We start from the raw sequence: 20585 nt of genomic DNA, 5'->3' as shown, positions 1-20585 counted from the left end.
TGATGGAGTTCGGCCCAAAAAAGCTTGAGATGGTGAAGCCCACCCCAAAAAAAGTTCAAGTACCATTGTGTGATAGGGATATCCAGAGCCCAGTGGGAAGAATCCCAACCCCCAGCGCAATTCTTCTTTTCCAAGTCCTTTCAATGAGCCAGTTAGTTAGTTAAACACGACACAGACCTGGAGTGCTGGTGATCAATCTCGCTCAAATCACAGAGGATCGACTCAGTTCCAATCTTCTATCGCCAGAGATGTCCTGTTCTCCAATAAACCCTACCTACCTCCACCCCCCTCCAAGGAAGATGATCACCAGCTGGCCAATAGACAACTGATGAATGTGGGTTGAGCCCTCACTAGGCAATAGCAGGTGCCAGCACCATCTCTCGAGCAGCATGGTGAGCAGCAAATCTTGGCATAAAGCATGTGAGTGCATTGGTATCTTCTTCCTAACAATGAGAATGAACACACACTATACCCATTGAATGATATTTTGACCACATGGAGGTCAGCTTTACTCTTGTTCAACCAAGGTAGGCACTGAAGCCTGGATACATGAACACATGTTCACACACCTGGTAACACCATCCATCAACTGTCCTTGTAAACCTCAGAGAACCCTCAACAGCTATATGATGAACATCTGGCAGAAGCCCTTATGCTTGTGATGCACCAGTCACCTTTGATGTTCTGGAGGTCCAAGTCCAATGTTGTGTACGAGGCTTACTTGCCATCACTGCTTAATCTAGGTCCTCCTGGGAGTGCTTTTGGCCACATTCAGATAGAAATGTCCATTAGGAGATCAAAATAATATAATTATAAAAGAAACCCAAGTTGTATTTCATCTGTTGCTCATCTTTCTCTGATTATTGATACGGATTGTTCACAACTTTTCCTTATTCGTATCATCAATGCTCTGTGCCCTTTTTTGAACATTTTGAAGCTGCAATTCTATCTTTTCCTGTTGAGAATGACGGACAGACTCCAGAAAATGATTCAGCAAGTTTATTCAGTGTGAGTAGCTGAGCCATAGAGACTCAGAACCCAGCTTGATCCCTGCTCTGCTCTGTCAGCACAATGGCAGGGATATTACAATTGGCCTCAGCAACCCTGAGCTAGGTAGATGAAAAGCTTCCCCTCTTCTAATTGCTATTCAGTGTCCCCTGTTGGAAGCACTTGCACATAATTGTTGGGAAGAACAGGATTGGACTGTATGGTGATGCCGCAATAGTTGAATAGCCTGCTGCCATACGTTATGAAGGCTCACAGATGAAAAACTGGAGAGAAAAGAAATGATGGACAATTATCACAAGGTAAAATCTGTCTTAAGTGCTTGTGTAAAACCTGTACCCATAACATAATCCTGATTTATCCTGAGAGTGAGGCAGAGGGGAGGAGTTTGGCTGCTTCACAGAAATGTTCTGAGATAAAATTTAGCAGAACATTCAGCAAGAAGAAAGTGTGACAACAATTCAGGAAACTTAAATAAGCATAGAGCTTTAAAATTAAGATTTATTTTATGTATTAAAGAAAATTATACTTGACATTAGTCATGTGCACACTCTCCAAATAATTTGTGTCCATTTTTCATTGAACTATAAGAGCTTCAATAAGATATAATGGATGACATGTACAATGCACCTATAACCTTGTTAGGAACCAAGAAAATCTTTGAAGTGATAGAACTTCAGCCTATTTCAATTGCCAAAGACAAAAATAAAGTATTTGCTCCTGGTGGCTGATTTAAACAGAAAGGAAAACCTTAAATTTGGAAGCCGCTTTTAGCCTGCTGTAAATATTAATTAAAGCAGATGGGCTTCAATCAATCATTTCCTCTGATGATTTGAGAGTTCCTTTGGAGATATGCCTAGTTTGGGAATCACCAGGGATGGGGGAGTCTTCCAGTGACACATGTTTTCAATCATATTACCTAGACCGCCTTTGTTTAGCTTAAGGGACACAGCAACTGGCAAAGTCCATTCCAGGAACAATGTATTTATTTTGTGAAACAAGTAACGTCATTAAGAGTTAGAGGAGCCTACCTCTGCACTGCTATCATTAACTGGCCTGTTCTTTTTATGGATTGCTTCTCCTGATTTCTCACCTGATGAAAAGATGTCCGAGATCCTAAAAAAGTGTTCATTTTAATGTAATAAAGAAGATCACGCTAAACCTTGTAAAGGATTGTTCAAAATTTTCAGCGATTTGGCACTTTACCGTGCGTGGCACGTTGATTTTTTCATCATCCAACATCCACAAAAATACTGCTATTATTTGATAAAGCACATTTCCTATTTTTTATTGAAAATCTGAATCTTGTTTAAAAACTGGTGCAAAGTATGTAACAGGAGTTTTTATGGCCTTGTGTCAGCTGTGGCTCAGTGGGTAGCACACTCGCCTCTCAGTCAGAAGGTTGTGGGTTCAAGTCTCACTCCAGGGACTTGAGCACATAAAGCTAGGCTGACACTCCAGTGCAGTGCTGAGGGAGTGCTGCACTGTCAGAGGTGCCGTCTTTTGGATGAGATGTTAAACCGAGGCCCGGTCTGCCCTCTCAGGTGAACGTAAACGATCCCATGGCACTACTTCAAAGAAGAGCAGGGGAGTTATTCCCGGTGTCCTGGCCAATATATATCCCTCAATCAACATCACTAAAACAGATTAGCTGGTCATTATCACATTGCTGTTTGTGGGAGCTTGCTGTGTGCAAATTGGCTGCTGCATTTCCTATATTACAATAGTGACTCCACTTCAAACGTACTTCGTTGGCTGTAAAGTGCTTTGAGACATCCGGTGGTCGTGAAAGGCGCTATATAAATGCAAGTCTTTCTTTGTGCGTATATCTTTCAAGGCTGGTCTTTTTATGAACATGTTTGGATTAAGAGCTCTCCACAGTTTATGAAAATTCAGAAACATTGGATATCAATCAGTACAGCCAGGTCACATGGTATACTGGAATCCAACTTTCCACTGCACATAATTAGACCTGTTTCAGCAGGCTGCACTCTAAATATAGCTGAGGAAGGCAAATTGATTCACATAAATGCTCCTATTTCATGCACAGTAATATCTGAAGTCACTCGCAGGCATGCTGCTCATTACAGAATATCATAGAACTTGTTAGCAGTACATATCTTCATGCCTATCTCAGACCTCAAATAATGATATTCCCATAGTACCTGGTAATAATGAGAGAGAGGGAACACAACTCAGCTCTGAGGTGGTCCTGATGGTTGCCAATCAAACTATTAAGACAGCCTCTGCAAAAATGATTTCCTTCCCCTTAGCACTCTTCTCTCTCAGTCCATGACTATGGTAAAAGCATTAGTTCCCTTTGCTGATAAAGTAATTTCTCTGCCATTTTGACATATTCTTTTTAAAAATCTAAATACTCACCTTTTTTTCTCAGGCATTACAAAAGGACAAAAAAAGTTCAGCACAAGCACTGGCTGGAAACAAGTGTACCTTAATATGGAAAGTGTTTGCTATTGCTCAATATGTTATTTGATGCCATGACAATTAAAGTACAGGCACAGGAAAGCGCCACTAAAAATTATAAACATTTTGACAGCAATGCACCTCAGTGTTAACAAGTGCCAGAAAGTTCAGCATATGCATTCAGAATTAATAGACGCACGTGAAAGAAATATAGACAAGTTAAGTAAATATTTCTGATTACACAGATTTTCATCATTACCACCTGAATATTGTGTGGGTTTTATAAAGGCTGGCCAATCATTCTGCCAGATTACTGTCTAGGCGGTGAAGACAAAAATCTACCACAGTATTTCCTGTGGTACTTTGTCCTCATCAAATGGCTGTTTGTAGAATAAGATGTTAACTCCATTATAGCTGTAACGAAAGCATACACTTTTACATAAAAACTCGAGAGAAATTCATGAGAAGCTAATGTTCACTATAACAGCCTATAATGGCATACTATGTACAAACAAACTAACCAATGGAGCATGCCAGAAGGATGAGATATCGCATGTGCATTTTTCACTGATTTAATCTGAAACGTTTCTACTGGATGGTATGCAAGAGTTGGAGGCCTGTGTTATCTCTATTTTTCACCTAATGGGAACTGAAGCTAACTTAAAACATTTTCAGTGATGCAGTGGCTGCACACAGATACAGACAAACACTCGCATACTCTTTTTAGCTTCCAGTTTTCTCTCCTGAAGGGGCTGATTCTTGCTGGAATACAACTCCTATCACACAGGCAACCCTCCAGTACCTTGCTTGGGTGACCTTTCTTCATGTGTCAGCTCAAGGCAGGCTAGTTAGCTATGTAAGGCATAACACATGTGTGCCTTTCTGCTAATGTGCACTTCCCAGCAGCAGTCAGATTCAGCGGGAGCCCCTGGCTTATTTTTCTTTTCCCTTCCCAGCCTAGAGTTGCTGAGGCCAGTTCGACACCCCTATTGCCAAACCAGCTGAGATCACACATGTACTCTTTTATAAAATAAAGATTTATATGCCGCTTTGTTCTGTTGTGAGAAAATCTGAGATCAATTTGGTGATTTCACAGAATACATGCAAGAACAAATTACAGGTACTAACTATATTTTTGTCTGTAGCTTGGCCAATGCAATTGAAATGTCTGCCAACACTTAATTGTCCCCACCCTCCTATCACTCTCTTCTTTCTCCAGTGGTATTTTAATCTGGATTTACAGCAGGGTGTGCAAGGATTTAATAAGACAACTGCTTGCCATAACCGGTCTGTCAGAAAGTTTGTGACCGTCATGATTGCGTAAGCTCTTAATTACACCTTTCTGTACAATGCCATACAAAAAAGAAAATAAAACAACAGCATTATATGTGAGATAACAAAATTTGTACTTAAATCTCTGCTGTTAAAATGGTAGTAATCTACACTGAAAGAATGGCACTATTTACTACAGAGCGGGCCTGTAAAGCTGAATCATGGCGATTTTATTTTGAGACAAATGCGAAGCTCACTGATCCTTTTTTTTTTACAGGGGTTTAATCTATTATCTGTACTCATTTATGTGAGGTCACTCTCTTTTCCCATTACTATGAACCATAAAATTTTACAGTACAGAAGGAAGCCATCTGGCTTTTTGGAAGAACAATCCGAAACTAATTCCAATACCCCACACTCTCCCCATAGCCCTGTATCTTCCTCTGTGTCAGATACTTATCCAATTTTCCCTTAAAGAATACAACGGCCACTGCCTCAACCGTTCACTGTGGCAACGCATTCCAACAACCCTTGTGTAAAGACTGCCCCCAACCGCTGTTCTCAATCTCTTAATGATCATTTTAAATTAATCACTGAAGTTGCTACTTTCCAGCTGCAAAGTATACAAGATTTTGTGTTCACTAATTAGAACAAGATGCAAATTATAGAAGCTTTCGAAAGCTGAAAACCAAGGACTTAACATTTACCACTTGCACATTGGTGCAAAGCAGCTTCGGATGCACATTGACATAAAGGTGGCAGTATAACTCGATCTAATGTCCGAGCACGCTAAAATCAAGCGGTGCGAGACCAACTCCCTTGGGTAGTCTTGGCAAGGCTTTGGCTTCACACCACACTGGGTAAGTGGAAGCATGAATCAGAGCATTCACTTATCTGAAGTGCATAGTGAAAAATAATGAATAATTTTTTGTTGTGTAATTTCTTGCATCCTTTAAGAGCGTTAGAAAATTAAAGACAAACCAGGTTTCATACAGTTACTATTTTTAACCTGTAAGCTGGTCAATTGTTAATGTGACTGAACGGTAAGTGTGATTAATAGATGAGGCCGAGGTTTAAACTTGCGAATGTTTGGATTTGAAGTCCAATACTTTACCACTGCAGTTATTGGACTGGACTCATCAGTTATAATCAGATTTTTAAGAGTGCCGTTAGCTGTGTAAAATGCTTATATTCCTCACAGTACCATATCCCTTCAAAAGAATTTAATGAAAACAATTAAAAATGTCTAGAATAACTTAATTTCCACAATCACTAGTTCCTGTTTAAAAACCCTATCAAACTGCCAAGCCAACAGTAACTCACTTACATTTATAGACCAGTTGGCCTGAATGGCCTGTTTCTGTGCTGTAAATTCTATATAACTTGGGGTTGTCATTCATGACTTGAGGATACTATCCTGAGTGGAAATGTTTGTTTGCTGTGAAGCCATAACAATATTTTTTCATGGTAGATTGTCACTGACGATAAATTAAGGCAACAGATCAGAGTAAAGTTTCAATCATTGCTTCAAACAGCTTCAGTGCTATTGCTTTAAAGAATGGGGATTCCAGGTATTTAATGAGCATGTGGGAGATGCTGGTGAGGGCATCTCTAGTGAAACTGAATTGCCACACACCTTGCTGCTCAGTCAAGGCTTTGTAATTAGTTCTGTACTGTATATCTTTCGTAAAGGATACATCCTTATCCTTCTTCTTGCTGTTGCTTTGATGTATAACATGAGTGACCAAAATGAACAGTTCACTCGTACAAGACATTTCTAAACTCACAAATGTAGAAAAGCTATTGAGTATCTGGCCAATGGTGTTTAACCTGACTGTATTTGTGATGAAAATGATACATGGAGCTTGAGTAACCTAAAAGTTACTTTCTCAATTTAGTCAGGTCAATTCCCTAATAATCGCCTTAATTGGTGCTTATGTCAACATGTGTTTTACCACTTAAAGCTCATGCAAATCTCATGTGGAAAACATGGAATAGTAGAAATTAACATATTGCCAGTGGTAATATTGGAATTAGCAGCAAATGTGTGCTAATATCACAGCACGTAGGACGATCCGGTCAAGAATGATTCAGGAAGTTTCTGGTCAATGTAAGCTTATTTTAGCTGTTTTGACTTGATGTCTGGGTTTTCTACTTGTGTGTTCACCAGTCTGAACTTTTCTGCCCATTCAAATGAATGTTGGACGATTCACGTGCTGGGGAGTGCACACAGCAGAAAATCCCAGTGAATTAGTTTTCAAAGTAAAGTTCGACTGCACCAAGTTCTTTACATGTACCATTGGGACGAGTGAAAATGTCATAATCCTCAATTTCAAGAGAATATTCCCTTCAATAACAACTTATTAATGCAGTACCTTTAACATCGAAAAATATCCCAAGGGGACCAACCTGGAATGCTGCTCCTGGAACTGCAAAAATTGTTCAGAGTTTTTAAAACCTTTTTGGAGTGGCCTGCAGTAGTGACCATTGGTTACGCTGTTCTAGGTGGCACATGATCCACCCATTGGCACTTCAAAATTGCATTGGGGCCCGATTGAAATGATAGGGCTAATGAGTAACGTCCCGTTTAAACTGGAGCTCCCGCCCAGCTGGCTCACAGGCTTTTAAATGGAAAAAACGCGCATGCGCGGAATTTTGAATAGGCCACGCGGCCCTTTAAAGGGGCTGCGCGGCCCACAAAAACATTAGCCAATCAGGTTACACAGAAGGTTAGTATGCAGGTGTAGCAGGTGATCAGGAAGGCCAATGGAATCTTGGCTTTTATTGCAAGGGGGATGGAGTATAAAAGCAGGGAAGTCGTGCTGCAGTTATACAGAGTATTGGTGAGGCCACATCTGGAATACTGCGTACAGTTTTGGTTTCCATATTTAAGAAAAGATATACTTGCCCTCGAGGCAGTTCAGAGAAGGTTCACTCGGTTGATTCCAGAGATGAGGGGGTGGACGTGTGAGGAAAGGTTGAGTAGGTTGGACCTCTACTCATTGGAATTCAGAAGAATGAGAGGCGATCTTATCGAAACATTTAAGATTGTGAGAGGGCCTGATCGGGTGGATGCAGTGAGGATGTTTCCACTGATGGGTGAGACTAGAACTAGGGGGCATAATCTTAGAATAAGGGGCTGCCCTTTCAAAACTGAGATGAGGAGAAACTTCTGTAGTGTATGTACCCGTCTACCTTTAAGAGAACTATTGTATGTAACCGTCCACCTTTAAGAGAACTACTTTAGGTGTTGCACTACTTTGTTGGCTTCTGTATACTGTAATACCGACGGTGACCACACCGGTATATAAGTGCTGTGTCAGGATTTATTGGGCAGATTCGCCCTGACCTTCGAATAGTAAAGTCCTGTTTTAAGTTACTCTGGTAGTCTGTGTATTAATTAACTAAACAACCCACAGACTTTACAGTGGCAACGAGTCCGATCGTACCCTGCGGCAACAATACTTCCGAAGCAGTTAACGAGCGTCGAGAAGAGGCAACCGCCCTCGTCATTCTGCTGGGAGAAAACTCGAGTCTGCAGAGCTGGAAAGGAGGAAGAATTCAGAGACAAAGACTTCCATCAGCAACAGGCACTGACTGTCCCTTCTGCCACGGTGAGGAGTGAGCCGATCAGCACGAGAAGCAAGCCGGCCACGGTGACTGTGAGTAAGGGAAAAGTAAAAAGAATAACCGGAGGATAAGGGCGGTGCACTCGACCACGGTCGAGGGGGAAAGGAGCCGGACAGAAGTCGGGCCCAGAGGCGCTGAGACTGGGGCAGCGTGGCGCAAGGAAGCCGCGGTACAGACAGGCTGGGGACGCAACGGCGTCATGAGACAGCTAGACCGCGACCGGCGAAAAAGGCCGGGCAGCGACCGAAGCCACGAAGCGGTGTGACCGGGAGCATAGGCGCGGGAAGATATAAAAACTCAGCCGCAGCCGGGGAGGGAAGCACCGGACTGCAAGAGGGCTGGGAGGCGCGATTGGGAGCCGAGCGAGCGGGAGAGGCAGAGCTGACCAAGGGAGACTGAGCGAGAGCCAGCCCAGCGGCTGAAACTGTTCGCCGTCAACGGGGTGTACCCAGCGCCGGTTGCCCTGCCGAGAAAAGGGAAAGCACTGAAGCCGACGCGCAGGCTGTGAACCTGAAAGCCAGCGGCCATCGCCCGTGGGGAAAGTGTACCCCTCCCGCCAGGGGAAGAAACACGGGAAGCTGCCATTAGGCGGAGAAGACAGACAGAAGTGGGGAACCGCCATTGAAGTGGGCGGGGAGAGAAGATAAGCGCGGGAAACCGCCATTTTCGCGGGAACCGCCATCTTGAAGAAAAAAAAAAGAAAATTTAAAGAAATAATCCGTGGTGTTATCAGGAAGAGAGGAAGATGCCTAAGCGTGGTAACATCAATGATTTTAATTCCGAGGTAGAAGACTGGGCCACGTATGTGGAACGCATTGAGATCTATGGTGAGGCCAATAAAATAGAAGAAGATGACAAAGCTATAACTTTGCTAAACTCGATGGGCGCGAAGACATACGGGCTCTTGAAGCATCTACTAGCACCAGCTAAACCGGCGGATCAGACTTTCGATGATATTGTTGCTGTCCTGAAGGATCATTTTAACCCCGCACCGCTGATGTTAGTGGAACGATCCAAATTTTACGCGAGAACGCAACGGAAAGAGGAAAGCAACGCGGAGTACCTGATTGAACTGCGTAGGCTAGCGAAACACTGTCAGTTTAGGGAAAATCTGGCAGAGGCACTCAGAGACAAATTCGTGTGCGGAATGTCGAAGGAAGAAACACAAAAACGACTGCTCGAAGAGAACGATCTTACACTTGATAAGGCTGTCCTTATTGCTGCATCGAACGAAGCCGCAGCGAAAGGAACGGCAGAAATGCAGCTAAAGGCAGCGGCACTCAGTGTGCAGCAAATTACTTCGGGTACAACAAAATGCTATTGTTGTGGGAAGACAACACACGACCAGAACCAATGCTGGTTTAAAAACCAGGAATGTAGGAAATGTGGCAAGCTCGGTCACATAGCTAAGGTATGCCGGTCAGGAAAGAAGACCAACAATAATGAGTCACCACAAAAGAGGTACAGGAAGGTACATGAGGTGACTAGGAAGAGTCCGGAAGAACAGAATTCGGACTCACACTCCAACTGCAAGGAACTGGATAGTCTGAGAATTCACAATGTGAGTAATGAAGCTGACCGACAAGCTATCTGGATCACACTACAGATTGTAAAAGTCCAAGTGAAAATGGAAGTGGACACCGGATCGGCATTGACGGTCATGAATAAGCATGATTATAAAAAGTTATTCAAGCATATTCCCCTACGGGATACGGAACTAGTATTGCAGACATACACGGGGCACAAAGTATACCCCATCGGAAAGATAGAAGTCAAGGTGAGATACAAGGACAAAGATTACCAAAGGATGGACCTGTATGTGTTGCCTGAGGGAGGTCCACCACTTCTGGGACGGGAGTGGATCAGGAAAATAAAGATAGACTGGCATTCACTAAACACAATGACGGTAGATTCCGGAAAGGAAGATGTCAAACCTGAACGGTTGTCCAGAATATTGGACGAAGCTAAAGAGGTATTCCAGCAAGGACTGGGAACACTGCGAGGAATTAAAGCAAAGGTTAAGATTGCAGAACATGCAAGCCCAAAATTTTTCAAAGCCAGATCGGTACCTTACGCGATACGACCTGCTGTGGAGGCAGAACTGGAAGAACTTGAACGATCAGGGGTACTGTCAAAAGTGGACTGGAGTGAGTGGGCCACGCCCATTGTTCCCGTCATGAAGTCTTCACCAAGTAACAAGCCAGGGGGACCGGGGAAGGTCCGCATCTGTGGAGACATCAAGATCACAGTGAATCCGGTGCTTCACACGGTACAATACCCGCTTCCGCGGATTGAAGACATCTTTGCTTCGTTGGCTGGAGGGAAACACTTCACCAAGATAGACCTGGCACAGGCATACTTACAAATGGAAGTCGAGGAAGAGTCGCGTCAGTACCTCACCATCAACACACACAGAGGCTTGTATCGTTATAATAGACTGGTTTTTGGGGTAGCTTCGGCTCCAGCAATTTGGCAGAGGGCCATGGAGCAGGTATTACAAGGAATTCCAAGCACGCAGTGTTACTTAGACGATATCCTGATTACGGGAGAAGACGAGGAAGAACACCTCACAAATTTGAAACTGGTGCTCACTAGGTTGAAGGAATATGGCCTTCGAGTTAATCGCAAGAAATGTGAGTTCTTCCAAAAACGGATCTCGTACTGCGGTCATGTCATTGACCGAGAGGGGCTGCACAAGTCACCTGACAAGATAAAAGCTGTCGTGAAGGCCCCCGCTCCGGAAAACGTATCACAGTTAAGATCATTCTTGGGGTTCATTAATTATTATCACAAGTTTCTGCCGAATCTATCCACGGTGCTGCATCCGCTGAATGCTCTGTTGCGGAAAGAAATACCATGGAAGTGGAGTGAGGAATGTAAAAAGGCCTTTCGCAGAAGCAAGGCGTTGATTACCTCTGAAGAAGTGTTGGCTCATTTCAACCCAACGTTACCTCTTCGTCTAGCTTGTGATGCTTCCCCCTATGGAATTGGAGCAGTACTTTCACACAAGTTACCAAATGGCTCGGAAAGGCCAGTGGCATTCGCGTCCCGATCATTGACCTCCGCGGAGCGAAATTATGCTCAAATAGATAGGGAGGCCCTCAGCCTTGTGTGGGGCGTAAAGAAATTCAATCATTACCTGCAGGGCAAGAAGTTCACATTACTGACAGACCACCAGCCGTTGGTGTCCATATTCAACCCTAACAAGGCCGTTTCCACCATGACAGCGCAAAGGTTACAGAGGTGGTCCGTGTTACTTGGGGCACACCAATATGACATCGAATACAAAAGGTCCAAACAGCATGGAAATGCTGATGGGTTATCGCGCTTGCCATTGCCGATAGTAGAAGAAGCAACTACAGTGGACCCGGTAGAGATGTTCCACTCATCCATAGTGGAATGTCTACCAGTAACAAATTCGATGATCGAAAACGAAACAAGAAATGACCCGACTCTCTCACGAGTCTATGATTTAACGGTGGAGGGATGGCCAGCACAGGGCGAACCAACGCTGCCAGCATTTTCGCAGAGAAAAGAACAGCTGTCAGTGTGTCAAGGAACCCTGATGTGTGGATCTAGAGTGGTGATTCCACCCAAACTTCAACAGAAGGTGTTAAAGGAGCTGCACGAGGGACATCTGGGTGGAGTGAAAATGAAGAACCTAGCAAGAGCGTTTGTGTGGTGGCCAGGCATTGATGGGGACATCGAAGAAATCACTAAGAGCTGTCTAGGATGCCAGAAGGTCCAAAACGCGCCACCACAGGCTCCTCTGCATCCATGGGAGTGGCCCTCATCTCCTTGGCAAAGGGTACACATCGACTTTGCTGGTCCATTTATGGACTCAATGTTTCTAATAGCGGTGGATGCACACTCCAAGTGGCCGGAGGTGATAAAGATGTCCACCACCACCACGGAAAAAACCATCAGTGTTAAGGACCATGTTTGCTAGGAATGGGCTGCCGGAACAGATCTGTTCTGATAATGGACTGCAATTTGTGTCCGAAGAATTCAAGAAATTCTTAAAGAGCAATGGGGTTAAGCACTACACGTCAGCCCCATACCATCCCGCCTCCAATGGATTGGCTGAAAGGTTTGTCCAGACCTTCAAGAAGGCCATAAAGGCCATGGGTAATGAACCCATTAACTTACAACATAAGGTGGATAGCTTCTTGTTGGCGTACAGGAATGCAACACATGCAGTCACAAATCAAACTCCCGCCATGATGTTTTTTAATAGACGACGAAGATGCCGGCTGGATTTGCTTAAGCCAAACGTCAGAAGGGACGTAGAGAACCGGCAATTCCAGGGCATGAATGAAAGGCCAACTAGATCTTTTCAGATAGGTCAACAAGTTTTGGCCCGGGACTACCGTACCGAGAAATGGCAGCCTGGAACTATTGGAAAAAGGCTAGGGCCGTTGATGTATACGGTGGACATTGGGGACAGTATAATAAGGCGCCATGTTGACCAGATCATAGGGTCAGCCACAAATGGCCAACCTACTCCACCACCTTACACGGTTAATGTTGAGACAGAGATACCCAGAACACCTACCTCCGATCTGGTAATACTGGAATCAGATGAACCTGACACTGTCCTTCAAGCCGAATCGACCTTGCCAGAAGCACCACCTACCCCGCCGGGAGTTACGACACCGCCGAGGCGTTATCCGGACAGAGTCCGGAAACCTCCAGAGAGACTGAATCTGTGAACTGTCTTGCATAAAGTTGTATATATGTTATAATGTATGTTTAATGGGGAATCAGTATGTTGTAAGCTAAAAAGGGAGGATTGTAGTGTATGTACCCGTCTACCTTTAAGAGAACTATTGTATGTAACCGTCCACCTTTAAGAGAACTACTTTAGGTGTTGCACTACTTTGTTGGCTTCTGTATACTGTAATACTGATGGTGACCACACCGGTATATAAGTGCTGTGTCAGGATTTATTGGGCAGATTCACCCTGACCTTCGAATAGTAAAGTCCTGTTTTAAGTTACTCTGGTAGTATGTGTATTAATTAACTAAACAACCCACAGACTTTACAACTTCTTCACTCAGAGGGTAGTAAATCTATGGAATTTACTACCTCAGAGAGCTGTGGAAGCTGCGACATTAAATAAATTTAAAACGGAAATAGACAGTTTCCTAGCTAAAAAGGGAATAAGGGGTTACGGGGAGCGGGCAGGGAAGTGGACGTGAGTCTAAGTTCGGATCAGCCATGATCCTATTGAATGGCAGAGCAGGCCCGAGGGGCCGTATGGCCTACTCCTGCTCCTACTACTTATGTCCTAGGTGCTTGCCTCTTTCTGGAAAACGGCTGAGCTGCCCATTTCAAGGCCTCCACCAAAATGGTGATGATCCGGCTATCAGAGGGATCAGTTGCCATTTTCATCGTACAACTGTCTCATTTTTTGCCCGATGGGGGGAGAGGGAATGAAAATTAGATAGGTGGCCAAAAACTCGGTAAATGAAGTATGGTTTAAGGTAGTTCTTAAAGAAGGACAGCGGGGTGGAGAGTTGGAGGGGTTTAGGGGTGGAATGTGGGGCTTAGGCAGCTTAAGACATGGCTTCTAATGGTGGGGTGAAGAGAGCGAGATAGACAAGAGTCGGAGGAGCAGTGTGTTTGGGAGTAGGCATTTCTGAAGGGTTGGAGGAGGTACAGAGAAAAAGGTGGGTAAGGTCATGAAAGGTTTTCAACAAAGGAATGAGAATTTTAAATTGGAGGTATTGGGAGATCAGAAGTCAATGTTGGTCAACAAGGACAGAGATGATCAGTGAGTGTAACTTGATGCTGGACAGAATACAGGTGCCGTTTTGGAGAACTGATGTTTACGGAAGGGGAGGGTGGAAAGCTGGCCAGGACAGCTTTGGATTAGTTGTGTCTGGAGCTGACAAAAACAGTAGCAGATTGGCTGAGGTAGGGGCAGAGGCTGATGATGATACAGAGGTGGAAGTAGGCATTCTTTGGTGATGGAAAAGATATGGGGTCAGAAGCTCAGTTCAGGGTCAAATTTTTGTTTTATTTGTTCCTGGGATGTGGGCGTCGCTGGCAAGGCCAGCATTTATTGCCCATCCCTAACTGCCCTTGAGATGGTGGTGGTGGTGAGCCACCTTGAACCACTGCAGTCCGCGTGGTGAAGGTATTCCCATAATTCTGGTAGGGAGGGAGTTCCAGGATTTTGAGCAGCAATGATGAAGGAACAGCGATATATTTCCAAGTCAGGCTGGTGTGTAACTTGGAGGGGAACTTGGAGGTGATGGTGTTCCCATGTGCCTGCTGCCCTTGCCCTTCTAGGTGGTAGAGGTCGTGGGTTTGGGAGGTGCTGCCAAAGATGACTTGGCGAGTTGCTGCAATGCATCTTGTAGATGGTACACACTGCAGCCACGGTGCGCCGGTGAGGGAGGGAGTGAATGTTTAAGGTGGTGGATGGGGTGCCAATCAAGTGGGCTGCTTTGTCCTGGATGGTGTCGAGCTTCTTGAGTGTTGTTGGAGCTGCACTCATCCAGGCAAGTGGAGAGTATTCCATCACACTCCTGCCTTGTGCCTTGTAGATGGTGGAAAAGCTTTGGGGAGTCGGGAGGTGAGACACTCGCTGCAGAATACCCAGCCTCTGACCCGCTCTTGTTGCCACAGTATTTATGTGGCTGGTCCAGTTAAGTTTCTGGTCAATGGTAACCCCCAGGATGTTCATGATGGGGGATTTGGCAATGGTAATGCCGTTGCATGTCAAGGGGAGGTGGTTAGACTCTCGCTTGTTGCAGATAGTCATTGCCAGGCACTTGTGTGGCGTGAATATTACTTGCCACTTATCAGCCCAAGCCTGAATGTTGTCCTGGTCTTGCTGTATGTGGGCATGAACTGCTTCACTATCTGAGGAGTTGCAAATGGAACTGAACACTGTACAATCATCAGCGAACATCTCCACTTCTGACCTTATGGTGGAGGGAAGGTCATTGATGAAGCAGCTGAAGATGGTTGGGCCTAGGACACTGCCCTGAGGAACTCCTGCAGTGATGTCCTGAGGCTGAGATGATTGACCTCCAACAATCACAACCTTTTTCTTTTGTGCTAGGTATGATTCCTGCCAGAGGAGAGTTTTCCCCCTGATTCCCATTGACTTCAGTTTTACTTGGGCTCCTTGATGCCACACTCAGTCAAATGCTACCTTGATGTTAAGGGGTAGTCACTCTCACCTCACCTCTGGAATTCAGCTCTTTTGTCCATGTTTGGAAAGAAAATGGTATGTTGGCATTTATTACAAGAGGATTTGAGTATAAGAGTAAAGATGTTTTACTGCAATTATATAGGGCCCTGGTGAGACCACACCTGGAGTATTGTGTACACTTTTGGTCTCCTTACCTAAGGAAGGATATACTTGCCATAGAGGGAGTGCAACAAATGTTCACCAGACTGATTCCTGGGAGGGGGGAATTGTCCTATGAGGAGAGATTGAGAAGACTAGGCCTATATTCTCTGGAGTTTAGAAGAATGAGAGGTGATTTCATTGAAATATACAAAATTCTTACAGGGCTTGACAGGGTAGATGCAGGGTGGATGTTTCCCCTGGCTGGGGAGTCTAGAATCAGGGGCCACAGTCTCAGAATAAGGGGTCGGCCATTTAGGACTGAGATGAGGGGAAATTTCTTCACTCAGAGGGTGGTGAATCTTTGGAATTCTCTACCCCAGAGGGATATGGAGGCTCAGTCATTGAGTATATTCAAGACAGAGATCAATCGATTTTTGGATATTAAGGGAATCAAGGGATACAGGGATATGGGGATAGTGCAGGAAAGTGGAGTTGAGGTACAAGATCAGCCATGATCTTATTGAATGGTGGAGCAGGCTTAAGGGGCCAAATGGCCTCCTACTGCTCTTATTTCTTATGTTCTTATGTTATGTAATGAGGTCTGGCGCCCAGTGATCCTGGCGGAACCCAAACTGAGCATCAGTGAGCAGGTTATTGGTGAGTAAGTGCCGCTTGATAGCACTGTCGATGACACCTTCCATCACTTTACTGATGATTGAGAGTAGACTGATGGGGCGGTAATTGGCCGGATTGGATTTGTCCTGCTTTTTGTGGACAAGACATACCTGTCAGTTTTCCACATTGTTGGGTAGATGCCAGTGTTGCAGCTGTACTGGAACAGCTTGGCTAGAAGCGCGGCTAGTTCTGGAGCACAAGTCTTCAGCACGATAGCCGGGATGTTGTCGGGGCCCATAGCCTTTGCTGTATCCAGTGTGCTCAGCCATTTCTTGATAGGATGCTGAGGTTGGCCTGCTATAGCGGCTGAGGAGGGAAATTGCATCACTGGCAAGGGCATTGTGTATCTGGCAAGGATTGAAGATGGTAGCTTCAGTCTCCCCACTAATCGCTGGGGGAAATTGCAGTGCATCCAAGACTTGATGTCGGACAAGCACAGAGGCAGTGGAGGGGTCGAGAGAGGTAGAGGTAGCTGTTATCAGTGTGTATGTGGAAGCTAACCCCTTGTCTGCGGATGAAGTCACCAAGGGGCAACATGTACATGAGGAAGAGGGGTTGGGCGGGGGGGTGGTGGTGGTGCAAGGATCGATCCTTGGGGGACAGGTGTTCCGGCTGAAAGAGATTCTCCATTGCTGGAGATTCTCCTGCTATGATCAGATCAAGAGAGGGCAGGCCTACTTTGCTGGACAATAGAGGAGAGGTCAACCCTGTCAAAGGCTGCAGAGAGGTTTACAAGGACAAGCAGGGAAAATGCACCATGGTCACAGTCACAGAGAATATTGTTTATGATTTTTGTTAAGACTGTTTTGATGCTGCCGGAGGGGGCGGAAACTTGATTAGAGAGATTCAAACAGGGAGTTGCGGGAGAGATGGGCAGATTTGGGAAGTGACAAATTGCTCTAAGACTTTGGGGGGAGAAGGGAGGTTGGTGATGGGATGATAGTTTGCAAGGATAAAGAGGAGGGAGTGATGGCGGCTTTAAAAGGGAGGAGACAGCCCTGAGGATAGGGAGATAGCATGAGGGCCTGGAAGGGAATTTGGGTAGTCAGCAGTTTAATGGGAATGGGGTCAAGGGAGTAGGAGGTAGGTTTTATGGATGAGATGAGCTTGGAGAGGGCACAGTGGGAGATGGGAGAGAAACTAGAGAGCAAGAGATGGGTTTCAGGGTTTGTGCAGGTGGAGGCCTGAGGAAAGTTTTGGCTTGATAGGAAGAGATGGAAGTAACAGAGGATTTCTATCTTGGTGACAAAGAAGTCCATGAGTTTCTCGAATTTATTAGATGTGAGGGTGGACAGGTTTAAGAAGATGGTTAGTAGTTGAGAAAAGTAGCTGGGTAGTTATCTTTGCTTTCCAGGATAATCCTAGAGTAGTGGGTGGTTTTGGCAGAGAAGAGTGAGGCCCGATGTCGCTTGAAGTGGCACAGCCAGGTTTGATGATGGTTGGCTAAACCAGTTGTGTGCCAGATAGGCTGCAATCTACACCCCTCGAGCTTGAGGGAGTGAAGATGGGGGCTTTACCAGGGTGAACAACTGGGGTGTAAGACGGTGAAGGTTTATCTGGGGACGAGAGCACCAAAGGTGGAGGTCGGTGAGTTGTCGAGCACATTGGCAGCTTCAGAGGTATCATGGTGAATGGAGAACCAAAGGCTAGGCAATTGGGCAATTTTATTGTGAATATACAAGCACGTCATGCTACAAAATACTCATATCATCCTAGCACTGTTTCGGTTGCCAGTCAGATCTAAAGCTGATGGGATAGGTATGGTGATGTGTTGGTCCAGTCTTCATACCTGCAGAATCCTGAAGTAAAATTGTTACTTTATAATGACAGGTCCATAATGTAGTGAGATTGAACATATGAGGGGTGATTTTAACCCTGTCTGCCCAGCAGAAACCAGATGGGTGGGCAGTTAGAATCCCCTGTGGGGCTCATCTGCGGATGTCCTGCTCTCTTTCCACAGGCATTTATTTATGTTCTTCTGAGCAGGTGAGAAGGACACCTGTCAGAAACTGGCAGGGCCCTTCTTTATATGTGCAGATCAGACACTGATGATGTCATGGGGTCCAACTGCAATTTTAACCATGGGCCTGAGTGGGGAAGCAGGAGTGCTTCTACGGATTTAGGCATCCCTGCCCCGGTCTCCCTCCCAATCGTGAGACCCTCCAGAAACCCCCCCTCTGCCTGCGACTTACCTGAGTGCCAGGGACCGTTCCTTTGGTCCCCAGTGGTGACCTCCTGCTGCCCAACATTGTGCTCCTGCCAGTTTTGGACAGGCGACTGATTGTTGGCGGGGTTGGGCATGAAAATGAGGTCCGGGAATTAAAATCTCCTGAGCCCCTCACTGCCAAGATCAGGATGGTTTGCTGCCCCCCTCGGGGCCCCACTCGCCCAATACCCGCCTTGAGTTAAAATTAGGGCAATGCTTTGTACTGAGACTGGCTTTCCTTATGTCATAGGGGTTCTCTGATAGCAGTTCAATCAATCAAGTACACATTTGGCACAGTTGAGAAGATTGTAGAGATTTGTAATATTTTATTTATAATATTACGCACTATATCATCTAACTTTTTGCATGGGAAAGCCTTTGGGCACATACCCAAATATTTAGTGACTTAGAAATTGCATCTAATTCTTTGAACCAACTTTCTCATCATATATTCGTTGTGGAATCGAGTAAAACAAAACAAACTTTTCAATGCACTGGACTCTGCTTTTAACATTCAGTTCATTGAAGTATTGTTACAAAGCATTTACTTGATTTAATCCAAAATGCATTATAAAACATGGTAAATGAAGACGTTTGCCCACTACTAATTACCTTGTTCGTTTTCTAAAAGAGGCATATTTTCACTTTGGGCTTTTGTTTGACTTGAACTAGACTATCTAATCCCTTCTTGTTCTCCGAAGCAGTGAGGGTATTGGTCTTGTCCATCAGCTTCTCACAGTGAAAAGGGCCAGCTGTGCCAGAGCCTGACAAACACAATTGTCCTGCATGCTTGATGTTTCGCTACTCTCACTGGAGCAGAACATCTGAAAAATACTTTATAATCTGTCAGTTATGACTTTGTTGAAGTTAGTTACACGTTTGAACTTCTTTCGTGTTTGTTCTGAGTTGTTGGATGTATCAAATTTTCACAAAGGGACATTTCATTCAATGGCCCTAATAAAGTTAATTCTGGATTGAAAGTCAAATAAACCAACTCAACAACAACTTGTATTTATATCGCACCTTTGACGTAGTAAAACATCCCCAGACGCTTCTCAAGCAATTATCAAACAAAATTTTAAACCGAGCCGCCTAAGGAGACATTAGGACAGGCGGAGGATAGGTTTTAAGGAGTGTGTTAAAGGAGAGTGAGGTAGAGAGGCGGGGAAGTTTAGGGAGGGATTCCAGAGCTTAGGGCCTAGGCAGCTGAAGGCACGGCCGCCAATGGTGGAGCGATTAAAATCGAGGATGCGCAAGAAGCCAGAATTTGAGGAACACAGAGATCTCAGAAGGTTGTAGGGCTGGAGGAGGTTACAGAGATAGGGAGGGATGAGAATTTTAAAATCAATGCATTGCTGGACTGGGAGCCAATGTAGGTCAGCGAGCACAGGGGTGATGGGTGAACGGGACTTGGTAAGAGTTAATATATGGGCGGCAGATTTTTGGATGACCTCATGTTTATGAAGGGTGGAAGACGACTGTATTGAAAATACCGGCTACTTAAACAGAACAGAGTTGGATGGTTCAGCACTTGCTTCCCATCCAAGAGTCACTGGTTTGAGTCAAAAGGTTCAACTTGGGTACCTTAGATTGTACTCTAGATCAGCATGTTTGAAACTTCTATGTATGGCAAATATTCACACACTCCTCGGACAGACAGACAGAAATCCTCTGGGACCCTCAGTTTGAGAATCTTTGATATAGATGGTGTGATACATGCAATGGAGATATTCCGTTTTTGATAAAGGACAGAAAAATACCAATCCTGCTCAGACTGCACCTCCTTCTGGCTGATTACTGAAAACAGCCAGCCACTACCAAGGATGTGTTTAGGCAGAAAGAAAATAAGGAACTTTCAGCGTAAACAATCGGGCCTGAGGAAAGCCCTTAACTCTCACCACATATTCCTTCTTTAAGTGTGAAAATTAAAGTTTCAAGCCATCTAACTATCATTCATGCACATTAGGCCCAGCATGTGCAATCGTGGCAGCTTTTCAATTTTTAATGTGGCTTATACTGATGCCATAAAAATGCATTCAAAGAAACAGAAAATACAATACAGG

The 20585-nt window shown here is 44.8% G+C and overlaps 1 long non-coding RNA gene across 2 annotated transcripts in view; it reads left to right on the top strand.

Moving 5' to 3' along the window:
• The first annotated feature begins 4890 nt into the window (after window positions 1-4890).
• LOC147107074 (uncharacterized) overlaps window positions 4891-20585 on the top strand; it is a 113039-nt gene continuing 97344 nt past the window's right edge. For both annotated transcript variants that reach the window (XR_015081019.1, XR_015081020.1), the window contains exon 1: window positions 4891-5561. This is a non-coding gene — a long non-coding RNA (uncharacterized LOC147107074). The remainder of the gene's footprint in view (window positions 5562-20585) is intronic.

The sequence above is a fragment of the Somniosus microcephalus genome, chromosome 15 (assembly GCF_052327205.1).
Source record: "Somniosus microcephalus isolate GS21.2 chromosome 15, FLI_Smic_1.0, whole genome shotgun sequence".
NCBI lineage: Eukaryota > Metazoa > Chordata > Chondrichthyes > Squaliformes > Somniosidae > Somniosus > Somniosus microcephalus.
Note: the sequence above shows the minus strand (reverse complement) of the source record. Positions and strands in the feature narration are given on the sequence as shown.